Source organism: Oratosquilla oratoria, chromosome 12 (genome assembly GCF_046742065.1).
Source record: "Oratosquilla oratoria isolate Oo_2021 chromosome 12, ASM4674206v1, whole genome shotgun sequence".
Classification (NCBI taxonomy): domain Eukaryota; kingdom Metazoa; phylum Arthropoda; class Malacostraca; order Stomatopoda; family Squillidae; genus Oratosquilla; species Oratosquilla oratoria.
Window position 1 is genome coordinate 42,812,284 of NC_134788.1, and position 15,000 is coordinate 42,827,283.

Genomic DNA, 15,000 nt, shown 5'->3' on the forward strand with positions numbered 1-15,000 from the left:
TTCTTTCTCTTTTTCTTTCTTCTCATCATTTCTTCTTCTCTTTCTCCTCCTCTTCTTCCTTCTCCTCCTCCTCCTCCTCTTCTTCTTCTTCTTCTTCCTCCTTTTCTATCTCTTCCTCCTCCTCCCCTTTTCGTTTTCTTTCTTCTCCTCCTCCTCCTCCTCTTCTTCTTCTTCTTTTTCCTTCACATCTTTCTTCTTCTCTTCCTCCTCCACCTCTTCCTCTTCTTCCTCCTCCTTTTCCTTCTCCTCTTTCTTCTTCCTTCTCCTCTTCCTCTTCTTCCTCTTTCTCTTCCTTCTCATCTTTCTTCTCCTCCTCTTCTTCCTCTTCCTCTTCCTTCTCATCTTTCTCCTCCTCCTCTTCTTCCTCTTCCTTCTCATCTTTCTCCTCCTCCTCTTCTTCCTCTTCCTTCTCATCTTTCTCCTCCTCTTCCTGCTTCCCTTTTTTGTTCTCCTCTTCCTCTTCCTCTTCCTTCTCCTCCTCTTTTTCCTCCCCTTTTTTCTTCACCTCCTCCTCCTCCTCAAACTTTTCCTTCTTCTCCTCCTTTTCTTCCTCAACATCTTCCTTTTTCTCCTCCTCCTCTTCCTCCCCTTTTCTTCCTCATTCTTCTCATCTTCCTCCTCCTCCTCTTCTTCATTCTGCTTCTCTTCGTCCTCTTTCTCATCTTCCTCCTCCTTTTCCTCTCCCTCCTCCTCCTCATCTTTCTCCTCCTTTTCCTTCCATCCTCCTCCTCCTCTTCCTCCTCCTTTTCCTTCCATCCTCATCGTCCTCCTCCTCCTCATCTTCCTCCTCCTCCTCTTCCTCCTCCTCCTCCTCCTCCTCCCTCTCTACTTGTCGGACGGCTCTACCACCTGTAGCACTAAAAAAAAAAAAAAAAAAAAAAAAAAAAAAAAACATTCCCCCCAAGCTTTTAGGCCCCTCCTCTTCCTCTTCTTCCTCTTCCTCCTCTTCCTCCTCCTCCTTCCATTCCGAACCAGTCGCCCGCAACAAGAACTTGCTGCAAACCCGCCCTCCAAATTTCCCTCGCTTTTTGTTACGATTCACTTATGGATTTTCCATCGTCTCCCTCCCCACAAACCGGACCGACTACTCTTACCAAAGACTGAGATGATTTCCCCCGTTTATTCAGCCTGTCGTCAGGCGATTTTATTCAAACGAGGTAGGAGGGGAGGGGGAGGGGCTGTGGGACGCGTTATGTGAAGTTACAGCAAATGGATCAACAAACAACGCAAGTGGGACTCGAATCTTTGAGTGCGAGAGTTGTTATCACGAAGCAAAGGTGATGCAATTAAGCCGCGCATTCCTTGTTGTACGATCCAGCGTGGTACAATGGTAGCGTCTGTGCCGTGTGTGAAGTTACAACAAATTGGATCAACAAGCAACGTAAGTGGGACTCGAATCTTTGAATGAGGTGTTATCACGAAGTTACTTGTTGTACGATCCAGCGTGGTACAATGGTAGCGTCCATGTTTTGTGGTAAGCACTCGATTTTTTTTTTTTTTTTTTTTTGAGGAACTTAAATTTTGCAGAATATTTCGCGTTTTATTTATTAAATTTATTTATTTATCTATTTTATTTGATGTATTTTTGTTCTTCATACGTGACAATGAACAAGTTTGTTCATTAACGTTAAATGTTATTTATGGTGAACATTTTAGGCCTTATGTTCTCGCTAAGTGATCATTACCAAGCCTGTTCATAAATGACAAATGTTATTTGGAGTGAACACTTGAACATTTGCTACATCTCAGTTCTTTCTTGTTAGTGATTGTTCATGAACATTTTATTCCTTGTGGTTTCTTTAAATAACATGAACAACCCTGTTCATGAACGCCAAATGTTATTTGAGGAGAACATTTGAGGTCTTGTGTTCTTTTTGAATAACAGGAACAAGCCTGTTCATGAACGCCAAATGTTATTTGAGGAGAACATACGTGTTCACTTTTGGTGACATGAACAGTCAAATGTTATTCACAGAGAACATTTGAACACTTGTTATTTCTTAGTCCTTACCAAATGTTATTTGAAGTGAACATTTTAGAGAACATTTGAACAGTTGTGGATACCGTGATGAACTCGTAATAAAGTAGTCGTGAGTTCGTTTCCCGGGACCCACTACGTGCTTCTTGCGTCCTGGCGACCAGGCGGGGAGGTGACCCAAACGTCGGCTAAAAAAAAAAAAAAAAAAAAAAAAAAAAAAAAAAAAAAAAAAAAAAAAAAAAAAAAAAAAAAAAAAAAAAAAAAAAAAAAAAAAAAAAAAAAAACCGCGGTTTGACGCAACTGATAGGGCTTTGCCTTACAAGGAGTTTCTCACTTCCCACCTCGTGTAAGTGGGATAATAAGTTTCTTAGCTTTTGGTGTTGAATGACAGTTTTTCTTAGCCTTGTAGAATGTACGTTGCACCTAAACGTGACTGGACTAGTTAATCTTCAAAAGAACGAAAGTCAGTTTAGTTAATGCTTAGTGAAGCATTGCTTCTTCAAGGAGAGGCTAGATTTAAACTAAATTAACTTTACATGGTTATAATGAATAGGGACGGTTCAAGCATTGATCTAAATTTATTAGTTAATGTGATGAATTATTCTAGTTACTTTTAGTTAAATTTAGCTTGTGTCTCGAGTTACGTTGGCCTGTTGCCTCGACTTACGCCGGTCGAGTGCACCGGGTTACGTCGGTCGAGTGTCTCGACTTACGTCGGTCTAGCTCCCGACTTACGTCGAGGTAGTGTCTCAGTTACGTTGGCCTATTGTCTCTACTTACGTCAGTCGAGTGTCTCGACTTACGTCAGTCGAGTATCTCGAGTTACGTTGGCCTATTGTCTCGACTTACGTCAGTCGAGTATCTTGACTTACGTCGGTCTAGTGTCTTGACTTACGTCGGTCTAATGCCCCGACTTACGTCGGTCTAATGTTCCGACTTACGTCGACGTGCTTCGTTCTAACCCGGGTTACGTCCCATTCCATGAAACCAGATTCTCATTAACAAACGTTGTCTAAGATTCCCCCTCAGCCTCACTGTAGTCGGCAACGATCCTTATGGTCTTACGTAGAGCTACACTGAGAGCCGGTGCTCCAATTCTGATGGGCAATGGTTTGTGTTTGTGTGTGTGTGTGTTTGTGTGTGTGTGTGTGTGTGTGTGTGTGTGTGATTGTGTGTTGCAGCATGACCCATAAACAGGGCCATACATTAGCTCTGAGCTCTCATCCGGGAGGATAATAGCCGTCGATCACGGGTCCAGCACGTGGTCCAAGACGCCTGTGGTGAACTGTAAGATTAATGTCGTCGGTATTCATGTCTTCGTAAAACCAGTTTTTAATGATAACCAGATTGAGACAATCAAATAGCTTCATCACTCACACGTGCACACAAAAAAACGTACACAGATACACGTGCACACAAAAAAAAAACGCACACAGATACGCAGTACACAAAGGGACATGTGTACCAGCATGCATTACACGAATGGACACACACACAAACACACACACACACAAGAAAAGAAAATGATGAATTCTTGTTGTAGGTCGTCAGGACGTTGAAAGTCTACACACATGGATGTACATGTACACACACACACACACATACACATACACACACAAAGGAGAAAAATATCCTTGATTCTGGGCCTTGAGGACAAACAAAATGGCCGCGACTGGGGAAAACCGTGTAACCGCAACTCTGTTGCAACGAAAGACAGACAGAGCGAATATGAAGAAACTGAGTGAGGTGCTTAACGGTCGATCCCCACTGAGCTGGGATTTTAGAAGGGAAGGTGACCTTAACAGAGCTGGGTTTTATAAGGGGAAGGTGACCCTAGGAGGGCTGGGTTTTAGAAGGGGAAGGTGACCCTTACGAGGGCTGGGATTTATAATGGGAAGGTGACCCTACGAGGGCTGGGTTTTAGAGGGGGAAGGTGACCTTACTAGAGCTAGGTTTTAGAAGGGGAAGGTGACCTTAACAGAGCTGGGTTTTTAGGAAGGAAAGGTGACCTTACTAGAGCTGGATTTTAGAGGAGGAAGGTGACCTTAACAGAGCTGGGTTTTTAGAAAGGCAAGGTGACCTTACTAGAGCTGGGTTTTAGAGGGGGAAGGTGACCTTAACAGAGCTGGGTTGTAGAAGGGGAAGGTGACCCTACAAGGGCTGGGTTTTAGAAGGAGAAAGGTGACCTTATTAAAGATATTGACAGACCGGAAAAAGTACAACGGCGAGCCACAAAACTGATTCCAAATATCAAAAATAAATCATACGAAAATCGACTAAAACATATGAATCCGTTTTCCCTAAAAAAGCGTAGACTCAGAGGTGACTTGATACAGGTCTTTAGAATTCTAAAGGGAATTGACAACATCCAAAGTGACAAAAATTTCACACTGAATGAGAATCAGACAAGAAACAATGGCCTCAGACTGTCCGGAAATAGATTCTATTTGGAAGTGGGTAGAAACAACTTCGCCAACCGTGTAGTTAATGAATGGAATAAACTTCCTGCAGAGGCAGTGCAATGTAGTTCAGTTCGAAGCTTTAAGACTCATTTAGATAAACACCTAAGCAAGATGCTGTAATGATTATCATTTATTTTATATTATTTTGTTTTGTTTTTGTTTTGTTATCATTTGTCTGTTTGAATCTCATTTATTATTAGTTATGTGTCAGTTTATCATTATTTACTATTTACCTGTTTGTTTATTATTTAACTATACCTATGCATTTATTTGTGTATTTCATTTGTTATTTACATTTAAAAAGTGTAATGAGGAATAGGAATCTGGGAATGGATGCTAAGAGGAGACTGTATGAAGGAGTGATTGTGCCAACAGCACTGTATGGAGCAGAAACATGGAACATGAGAGAGGAAGAGAGAAGGAGCTTAAATGTGTTTGAGATGAAGTGTCTGAGAAGTATGATGGGGGTTACTAGGCTAGATAGTGTGAGAAATGAGGAGGTGAGGAGGAGAACAGGGGTGGAAAGGGAGCTGGGAAATAGGGTGGATGAAAGAGTATTAGGATGGTTTGGACACATGGAAATAATGAGTGAAGAAAGACTAGTAAATGAGGTATGGAAGGCAGATGTGGGGGGATTGAACATGAGGGGACGTCCTAGGATGAGATGGATGGATGGGGTGAAGGGGGCTTTGGGGAAGAGGGGAATGTCTGTTGAGGAAGGACGGGAGAGGACAGAAGACATGGGTGAATGGAGAATGGTTGTATATGGAAAATGTTGTGATGCATGAGGTGGATTGGACGGGGGAATGGGGGTGAGGTAGTGTGTGTGAGCAAAAATTTTGACGCAGCCCGAAGGGATTTCTCCCCGTCCTCTCCTTTATATGGGGGGACGGAGAGGGGGGGGTCGCCCATTTAATGAAGCGGCCTTGCTGTGGCTGATAAACATTTTCTTCCGGAAATCGAAATAGAAGGATATAAGTTTTTTCATAAGGATAGGGTCGGCAGGAATGGGGGAGGTGTAGCACTTTTCGTTAAAAATACTTTAAACTGTATTGTCAACAATTCGATTAAGGAAGAGGACTGTACGGAATCTATTTGGGTAGAGATTATAGGCAAGAATAAGAAAGCTATTATTGGCGTCTTGTATAGACCTCCTAACCTCAGCATTGAGCAGACTGATTCCCTGATTCATGAAATTCACAGAGCGTCCCAGTACAAAAACGTTGTAATCATGGGAGATTTTAACTATAGAAACATTGACTGGGAAACTTTAATAGGAGATCATGAAGCGAAGAAATTCCTAGATGTAGTGCAGGATAATTTCCTAAAACAAATGATTACCGATCCTACGAGGGGACAAAATACCCTGGACTTAATTCTAACAAATAATGAGCACCAAATTAGCAGCGTAATAGTGGGAGATAGTCTAGGCTTTAGCGATCATCAAGAAATAAGATTTAATGTTATTTGGGAAAAAATAAAAAGTACGAATAACGTTCAAGTACCAGACTTCAGGAAAGCAAACTTTGACAATATAAAAACCTATTTGAAATTGAATACGAAAAGCCAGGCGGACGTTTCAGACATTCTTGATTCTCGTTGCGTGACTAGTCAGGTGTGGGTCATGGACGGTAAGAAGCATACCTTAGGTCAGGTCTGGGTCAAAGAGGGTACTACGCATACCTCAGGGCAGGTCAATTGGGGGCGAGGGCCCAGCAGTCAGGTCAGTAATTTAAATGACATGTATAACAATCTAACTGATCTAATTATTAATGCACAAAATACATTTATCCCCCTAAAGTCAATACGGAAAAATAGTAATACTCCCAAATGGATGACGGACAGATTGAAACATGAGATCGGAATGAAAAGAGGACTTTACGTAAAAATGAAAAACGGGGAATCACACCTTAGATCAAGATATAACGAAATGGCAAAGCTGGTTAAAAGGAATACACGTTCAGCGAAACGTAATTATGAAATCAAGGTTGCCAGTCAAGCAAAATCCAACCCAAAGGGTTTCTTTCACCTCTATAGAACAAAAAATAAAGAAAGAATAGGACCAATTAAAAACAATGAAAATGTCATGATTGAATCGGAAGAAAAAATGAGTGAGGAGTTTAACAATTATTTTCTATCGGTATTTACTGATGAGAGGTTAGATAAAGTACCTGACTGCGATCCGATTTTCAGAGGGGATGAAGAAAGTAGTCTAACTAATATCAGCATTAGTAAAGAGGAAGTAGTCAAGCAGATTGACAGACTTAAAGCTACAAAATCTCCGGGTCCAGACGAAATTTTTCCAAGAATGCTTAAAGAGTGTAAATTTGAAATCTACGACCAGTTAACTGAAATATTCAATAAATCGGTAGACACTGGTTCTGTTCCAACTGCTTGGAGGCAGGCAAACGTTGTTCCTGTTTTTAAGAAGGGAGATAGATCGTCTATATGCAACTACAGGCCAATCAGTTTGACATCGGTTATAGGAAAAATGCTTGAATCAATAATAGTAAATAGACTCGGAGAACACATTGAAGGGCATAATTTAATTCGTGTTTCACAGCATGGTTTCTCCAAGGGTAAGTCATGTGTGACTAATCTTCTATCCTTTTACACTAAGGTATATAAGGCGGCAGACAACAATGAAAATTACGATGTTATTTACCTTGACTTTAGCAAAGCGTTCGACAAAGTGCCACACCAGAGACTACTAAATAAAATCAAAGCCCATGGCATAGGAGGAAAAGTGTTAGAATGGATTAGAGCTTGGATTAGTAACAGAAAGCAACGGGTCACCATAAATGGAATAAAATCTAGGTGGGGCAATGTTACTAGCGGGGTTCCCCAGGGCTCGGTTTTGGGTCCCTTGTTGTTCATTATGTATATAAACGACTTAGACGAAGGGTTAAATAGTGATGTTAGTAAGTTTGCGGACGACACTAAAATAGGACGCCTAATTAGGTCAGGAGACAACGCCCAGATTCTGCAGGATGACCTTAATAAGCTGTTAACATGGTCGGTGAAGTGGCAAATGAACTTCAATATCTCTAAGTGTAGCGTGTTAAACGTAGGGCTACACAACCCCGAAAATAGATACAACTTAGATAACACGTTTTTAGAAAAATCTGAGTGCGAGAGGGACTTGGGAGTTCTGGTGAGTCCGGACCTTAAAACCAGGAAGCAGTGTATTAGCGCCAGAAATAAAGCTAACAGAGCATTAGGCTTCATTGCTAGGACGGTAACGAATAGAAGTGCAGAGGTAATTATTAAACTCTACCTAGCGATAGTTAGACCCATCCTTGACTATGCGGTACAGTTTTGGTCTCCGTCCTACAGAATGGACGTAAATTCATTAGAATCAGTACAGAGAAGAATGACCAAAATGATACAAGGACTCGGAAATTTGCCTTACGAAGAGAGGCTTAGGCACCTAAACTTACACTCTCTGGAAAGACGCAGAGTGCGGGGTGATCTAATAGAAGTGTTCAAGTGGATCAAAGGCTATAACAAGGGTGATGCAAACAAGGTCATCATAATAAAACAACAGGGCAGGACTCGCAGTAATGGGTACAAACTGGACAAATTTAGATTTAAGAAGGAAATAGGCAAGAATTGGTTTACTAATAGGGTGGTCGATGAATGGAATAAACTTAGTAACCATGTAGTAAGCGCTGAAACTATCAGTTGTTTTAAAAAACGATTAGACAACTTTATGGATGGGGATGACAGGTGGTGATGGATACGGAGCTGCCTAGTGTAGGCCTTATGGTCTTTTGCAGTCTCCTTTATTTCTTATGTTCTTATGTTCTTATGTGTATTGTGTCCTGCGTCACTGCTTCTGACCCAGGGCAGTGGACAGGGTGCAGGGATGACCCGTCATCTAGGAGGTGCTAAGATGGGAGGGAGGGTGGAGGGGTGTGGAGTGTTTTCGGGGATGAAATGGGTGGGAATGTTTTGTGCCTTGTCCTTTTTGGCTACCCCCCTGGTAAGGGGGAAAAAGCCTTGGTATATGTATGTATGTATGTACATTATCAAAGTTATATTTATTTATTTTTTCGCATCCGACCTAGATATGGACCAAAAGGTCTCCTGTCGGCATGCTCCGCCTTTGTAATCCTTACTAGAACTGGGTTTTAGAAGAAGGGGACCCTACGAGGGCTGGGTTTTAGGAAGGAAAGGTGACCTTACTCGAGCTGGGATTTTTGGAAAGAAAAGGTAAACCTATCAGAGCTGGGATTTTAGAAGGGAAGGTGACCTTACTCGAGCTGGGATTTTTGGAAAGAAAAGGTAAACCTATCAGAGCTGGGATTTTAGAAGGGAAGGTGACCTTACTAGAATTGGGTTTTAGAAGGGAATTGTGACCTAGTCATTACTGGCTTCTATAAGGAAAGGTGACCCTATTAGAGCTGGGTTTCTAGAAAGAGAAGGCGAGCCCATCTAAGCTGGGATTTTGGAAAGGGCATGTGAGTTAACGAAGCTGGGATATTGGAAGGTTGAGGGAGGAAATGAGTGAAGGGCATTGAGGTAATGTGAAGAATGAGGAAGCAGTGACATAATGCTAAGAATGATGAATGTGGAACGGGAATTCCTTCGGTGTGACGGCGCTTATGTGGTGCTGTTGGGCATTGAAGGAAAATTTCTGTTTAATTACGTTAAAGAATAAAAGTTACACACAAAAGGAATATAACTAATTGGATGGCGTAGAAACGTAACAGACGAGGGAAGAGAATTTTATTTATTTATTTTATTTATCTATTTATTTTTACTGTAACTTACCTCACTCTTCACAGTCAGCAGTACATCACCCAAACTAGTTTTCTCTTGTTTTTATTATAATTCTTACAACACCTACCATCTTGGGCTTTTGTTTCTTCATGTGTCTATTTGGTTGTTTGTTGGACAATCATGGCGAGGACACACACACACTCCCGAGATCCTAAACCCTTATCGAGGTGATTGTAGAATAACTTCGATCTAGATCACCTTTAGCTAATGAATTCTCTTTGTTTATTGCAAACTGATTCACTTTTTTTCTTTTTGTATTTGTCTATCATTCACTGTCCCACCTGTCTTTACTGTTGTAAAATTACCTGTCTATTACACACTGTCTCACTCTTTGTGAGTTCGTCTGTCTATTATACACTATCTCACCAATTGTAAAGTTGTCTGTCTATTATGAACTGTCTCGCCTTTTGTAGTTATCCGTCTATTATGAATTGCCTCGCCTTTTGTAATATTGTCTGTCTGTTATGAACTGCCTAGTTGTGAGAATAAACACCTCGTGAGATCGAAACCTTTATTGGTACTACGTTTCGCTTGTTACAGCTTTTTCAAGTACCTTGAAAAAACTGTAAAAATAAAGGTTTCGATCTCACAAGGTGTTTATTCTCACAGTCTTGTCGGCTTTTGCCATTGTGATTCAACTGCCTAGTTCTTATTTTTCGCTGTAATTTGCCTCACTGTTCACAGTCCGCATTACCTAAACATAGTTTTCTTTCTTTTTCAATATTTTTACTACACCTTCTACCATCTTTGAATTCAGTTTCTTTATGTGTTTATTTGTTTGTATATTGGACAACCATGGCGAGAACACACACTCCCAAGATCCCAAACCGGTATCGAGATAATTGAAAAATAATTTTCATCTAGATCACCTTCAGCTAATGCATTCTCATTGTTTACATCACACTGCCTCACCTTGTGTGTTTGTCTATTATTCACTGTATTGGTTTTTATCATATCATCTGTCTATTATATACTGTCTCGTCTTTTGTAAAGTTCTCTGTCTATTATATACTGCTTTACCTTTTGTGTCTATTATCCACTGTCTTGGTATTTGTAATATTGTCTGTCTATTATACACTCTCGCTTTTGTAAAATTCTCTGTCTATCATATACTGCCTCGCCTTTTGTGATATTGTCTGTCTAATATACTGTCCTAATTATTTTTTTTTAATTTTCTATTGCACACTGTCTTGGCTTTTGTAAAATTGTCTGTCTATTACTCACTGTCTCACTCTTTGTAAATTTGTCTGTCTTTTATACACTGTCCCACATTTTGTAAAATTATCTGTCTACTAAACACTGTCTCAACTTTTGTAAAGTTATGTCTATTATAAACTGTTTTGCTCTTTGTAAATTTGTGTGTCTATTATACACTGTCCCACCTTTTGCAAAGTTGTCTGTCTACTGAACACTGTCTCAATTTATGTAGAGTTATGTCTATTATAGACTGTTTCACTCTTTGTAACTTTGTCTGTCCATTATACACTGTCCTACCTTTTTGCAAAGTTGTCTGTCTACTGAACACTGTCTCAATTTATGTAAAGTTATGTCTATTATAAAACTGTTTCGCTCTTTGTAACTTTGTTTGTCTATTATACACTGTCTCGCCTTTCGTAAAATCGTCTATGTCACACTGTTTTGGCTTTTTTGAAATTGTCTGACTGATATGAACTTTCTCGCTCTTTGTAAATTTGTCTGGAGGTCAGTGTACCTTGACCTGAGTTCTAGGAACCCTGGACCATCTATAGAAACTCCTAAGAGGCTACACAATCTAGAAACTCTTAGTAGTTGATGGATGCAAAGCGATTTTACTCATCTTTGAAAAACTCTCCAGGAACTTTGGCAACAGCATTCCATAAGTAAAAGACCATCATCTATAGAAACTCCTAAGAGGCTACACAATCTAGAAACTCTTAGTAGTTGATGGATGCAAAGCGATTTTACTCATCTTTGAAAAATTCTCCAGGAACTTTGGCAACAGCATTCCATAAGTAAAAGACCTACGGACAAAAAGATTAAGAGCCAAGGACATACGGGGATCCCGACCGATTGAAACGCCTTGAGAGAACATAGACCAGCTGGCTTTCAGCATCATAAACTCGCCTGATCCGAGTCTAAATAAAATCCTTAGACCTTCTACGGACATTAAAACCTGACCCACCGTATAAGAACATGGAGGAGAATGCAAGAGGCCATAAGGTCTACACTAGACAGTTCCATGTCCATTACCACCTGTCATTCTTGTTCATAAAGTTGTCTCAGCTTCTCTTAAAAACAACCAGTAGTTGTTTTGAGAGAGAGAGAGAGAGAGAGGGGGGGGGAGACGGAAGCTTGATGTCCCTGAACTTCTTGTTGTCGAAGAAGTTTCTGATTAGGGACAAGGTCTCCAAAGTTTTCCTCTCTCTATGTCTCTCTCTCTCTCTCTCTCTCTTTATGGGTTTGCGAAACTAGTCAAGAATAGAATAGCCAGTTCGAGTAGTTTACCTTCACCTCTCTCTCTCTCTCTCTCTCTTTCTCACACACACACACACACACACACACACACACACACACACACACACACACACACACACACACACACACACACACACACACACACACACACACACACACACACACACACACACACACACACACACACGACTCAGTAGCGCGGTTGGTAGAGCGCTGGACTGGGAAGTACGGTGGTGCTCGCAGTACCCAGTTCGAATCCTGCCCAGGGCCGAAATTATTTCGGTATCACTGTGCTTCGGGTCGTTACTCTGACTCTCGTGGGCGGGGAGTTGGGTGTGTGTGTGTGTGTGTGTGTAAGGTCATAGCATTACCCATAGATCGGTCATACGAGCTCTGAGCTCTCTTCCGGGAGGGAAATAGCTGTCGATCACGAGTCCAACACGTGATCCAAAGACCAAGGTGAATACACACACACACACACACACACACACACACACACACGCACACACACACACACACACACACACACACACACACACACACACACACACACACACACACACACACACACACACACACACACACTTCTGATTAAGAATAGAAGAGCTTTAAGAGGATATGGTAGTAAATTAAGACAGACTACGTATGTCGAAACGATGTTAAGAAATACAGTTTTCCATATAAAAACTTAGAGAGCAGGAGACGGGACCCGACGAGTGTTGCTTCTTTCCTGTATATTGCAATTAGGTAGAGTTCCCGAATGCCACTACGGCGGTCCGGGCTCGAATCCCGCCCAGGGTTGAAATAATTTCAGTATCGCTGCGCTGCGAGTCGTTACTCCAAGTATCGTAGGCGGGTGTTCGGTGTGTGTGTGTGTGTGTATGTGAGCTTTGAGCTCTCTTCCGGGAGGGAAATGGCTGTCGATCACGAGTCCAACACGTGATCCAAGACCATGGTGATTCACACACATGTGGTCAAATGTCCGTGACCCAACATTAGGCAGTAATTACACTCGTAATATTTGCTTGGGTCTCTCTCTCTCAATCTCTCTCTCTCTCTCTTTCTCTCTCTCACGGCGTCTAGTCACTAACACTCTCTGGCCACTTCCACGTGCTGGACCCGTGATCGACAGTTATCATTCTTCCAGATGAGAGCTCAGAGTTTATGTATATGGCCCGGTATTTGTGACATTTTTCCCGGATTCAAGATGTTCAAATGAGATGCAAGAAAGATGTTTTGGAAAGAAATGGAGAGGATTTGGAAGATTCGTTATAAGAACACGGCCAGTACCAGATCTGAGCGATCATGATTTAGTACTAGATGATACAAACTACAAACTAACCAAGTAGAAAAAACAAACAAACATTGGCTTTCACTCTTACAACATTGTAAGTATTTTACTAAAATAACACACACTTACTCGATATCTATTATAATTATATATATTTGCGTCCATCTGGAATGCGTATATATGGGGAAAATAGTCTTGCGTTTATAATGGACGCCAGGGTGTCCAATTTCCTTTAGCAGGAATATGCTAGATAGCAGATGAAATTTATGCTAGAGTGGCAAAAATGTTGCTAAATCTTTTGTTCCTCTTAAAGAGTTCAGTTCCTGTTGTATGTATTTTTCTTGTTAATGTAGTGCTATTTATCGGGAAAATACGCAAAATTTAGCATGGTTATGCTGAAGGGGAAATATGCTAGATTTAGCATAATTATGCTGAAGTTGTACCGGTTAGTACATTTAATACATCAAGAGAGAGAGAGAGAGAGAGAGAGAGAGAGAGAGAGAGAGAGAGAGAGAGACAGACAGACGGACAGAGAGAAAGGCAGACAGAGAGAGAGAGAGAGAGAGAGAGAGAGAGAAGGATGGAAATGAGACAGTAAAATTGAAGAGAAAGGTTAAGAGAGAGAGAGAGAGAGAGAGAGAGAGAGAGAGAGAGAGAGAGAGAGAGAGAGAGAGAGAGAGAGAGAGAGAGAGAGACTCATACATTCACTGACCTCGATCATCAATGCCCGGAAGCCTTTCACTTGCGTCTTTTGACCTTGGGCGGCGCCTCAGGGGTCAAGTTAGGTCATTTCAGGCCAGTAATTACACAGTGAGGCACTGCATTGTCAATAAAAATTTTTTTATATTTTTTATTTTTTTTTCTCTAAATGGTAGTTACAGACTATGAAATACGAATGTATATGTATGCACACATATTTATATACATACATTTGTACGCACATACATACATACATACATACATATATACATACATACATACATACATACATACATACATACATACAAACATACATACACATACATACATGCATGCATACATACATACATAGACATACATACATACATACATACATACATACACATACCTACATACATACATACACATACCTACATACATACATACCTACATACATACATACATACATACATACATACATACATACATACATACATACATACATACACATACATATATGGTACTTTTTGCACTGAAGATGTAATATACGAAAACGCTCTGCTTCGTTAGTTTTTTCCAAGTGGTCTATTTTGCATACATATATGCATATATACATACATACATACATACATACATACATACATACATACATACATACATACATACATACATACATACATACATACATACATACATACATACATACATACATACATACATACATACATACATACATACATACATGTATACATACATATACATACATACATGTATACACATACATACACACTCGGTGGCGTGGTTGATAGAGTTCTCGCCTGCCACTACGGCGGTCCGGGTTCGACTCCCGCCCAGGGCTGAAATAACTTCAGTATCGCTGCGCTGCGGAGTGTTACTCCAACTCTCGTGGGCGGGGAGTTGTATGTGTGTGTGTGTGTGTGTGCGTGTAAGGTCACAGCATTACCCATAGGTCGGTCATACGAGCTCTGAGCTCTCATCCGGAAGGTTAATAACTGTCGATCACGAGTCCAGCACGTGATCCAAGACCATGGTGAATCACATATTGATAATGGTGAAAACCGGAAGGAGCCTGGCGACCATAGGACATCCGGCCAACGTTCATAGGTACGATAAATTGGCGTCATATAACGCTAGCATGCTACTGGCTTTTGCTACCTACTTTTGCTACTTGCTTTGAGTAGCAACGACTTGTTCTACAGTAGACTTCCGTAAGAACATGTCAGTGTATCTGCTTTTGTTTCACGTGGTAGCACACTTGGCATTTTTTACTAGCATGCTACTTGCTTTAAGTAGCAACGATTCAACGATGTGCATTTGTGTCATATAAATGT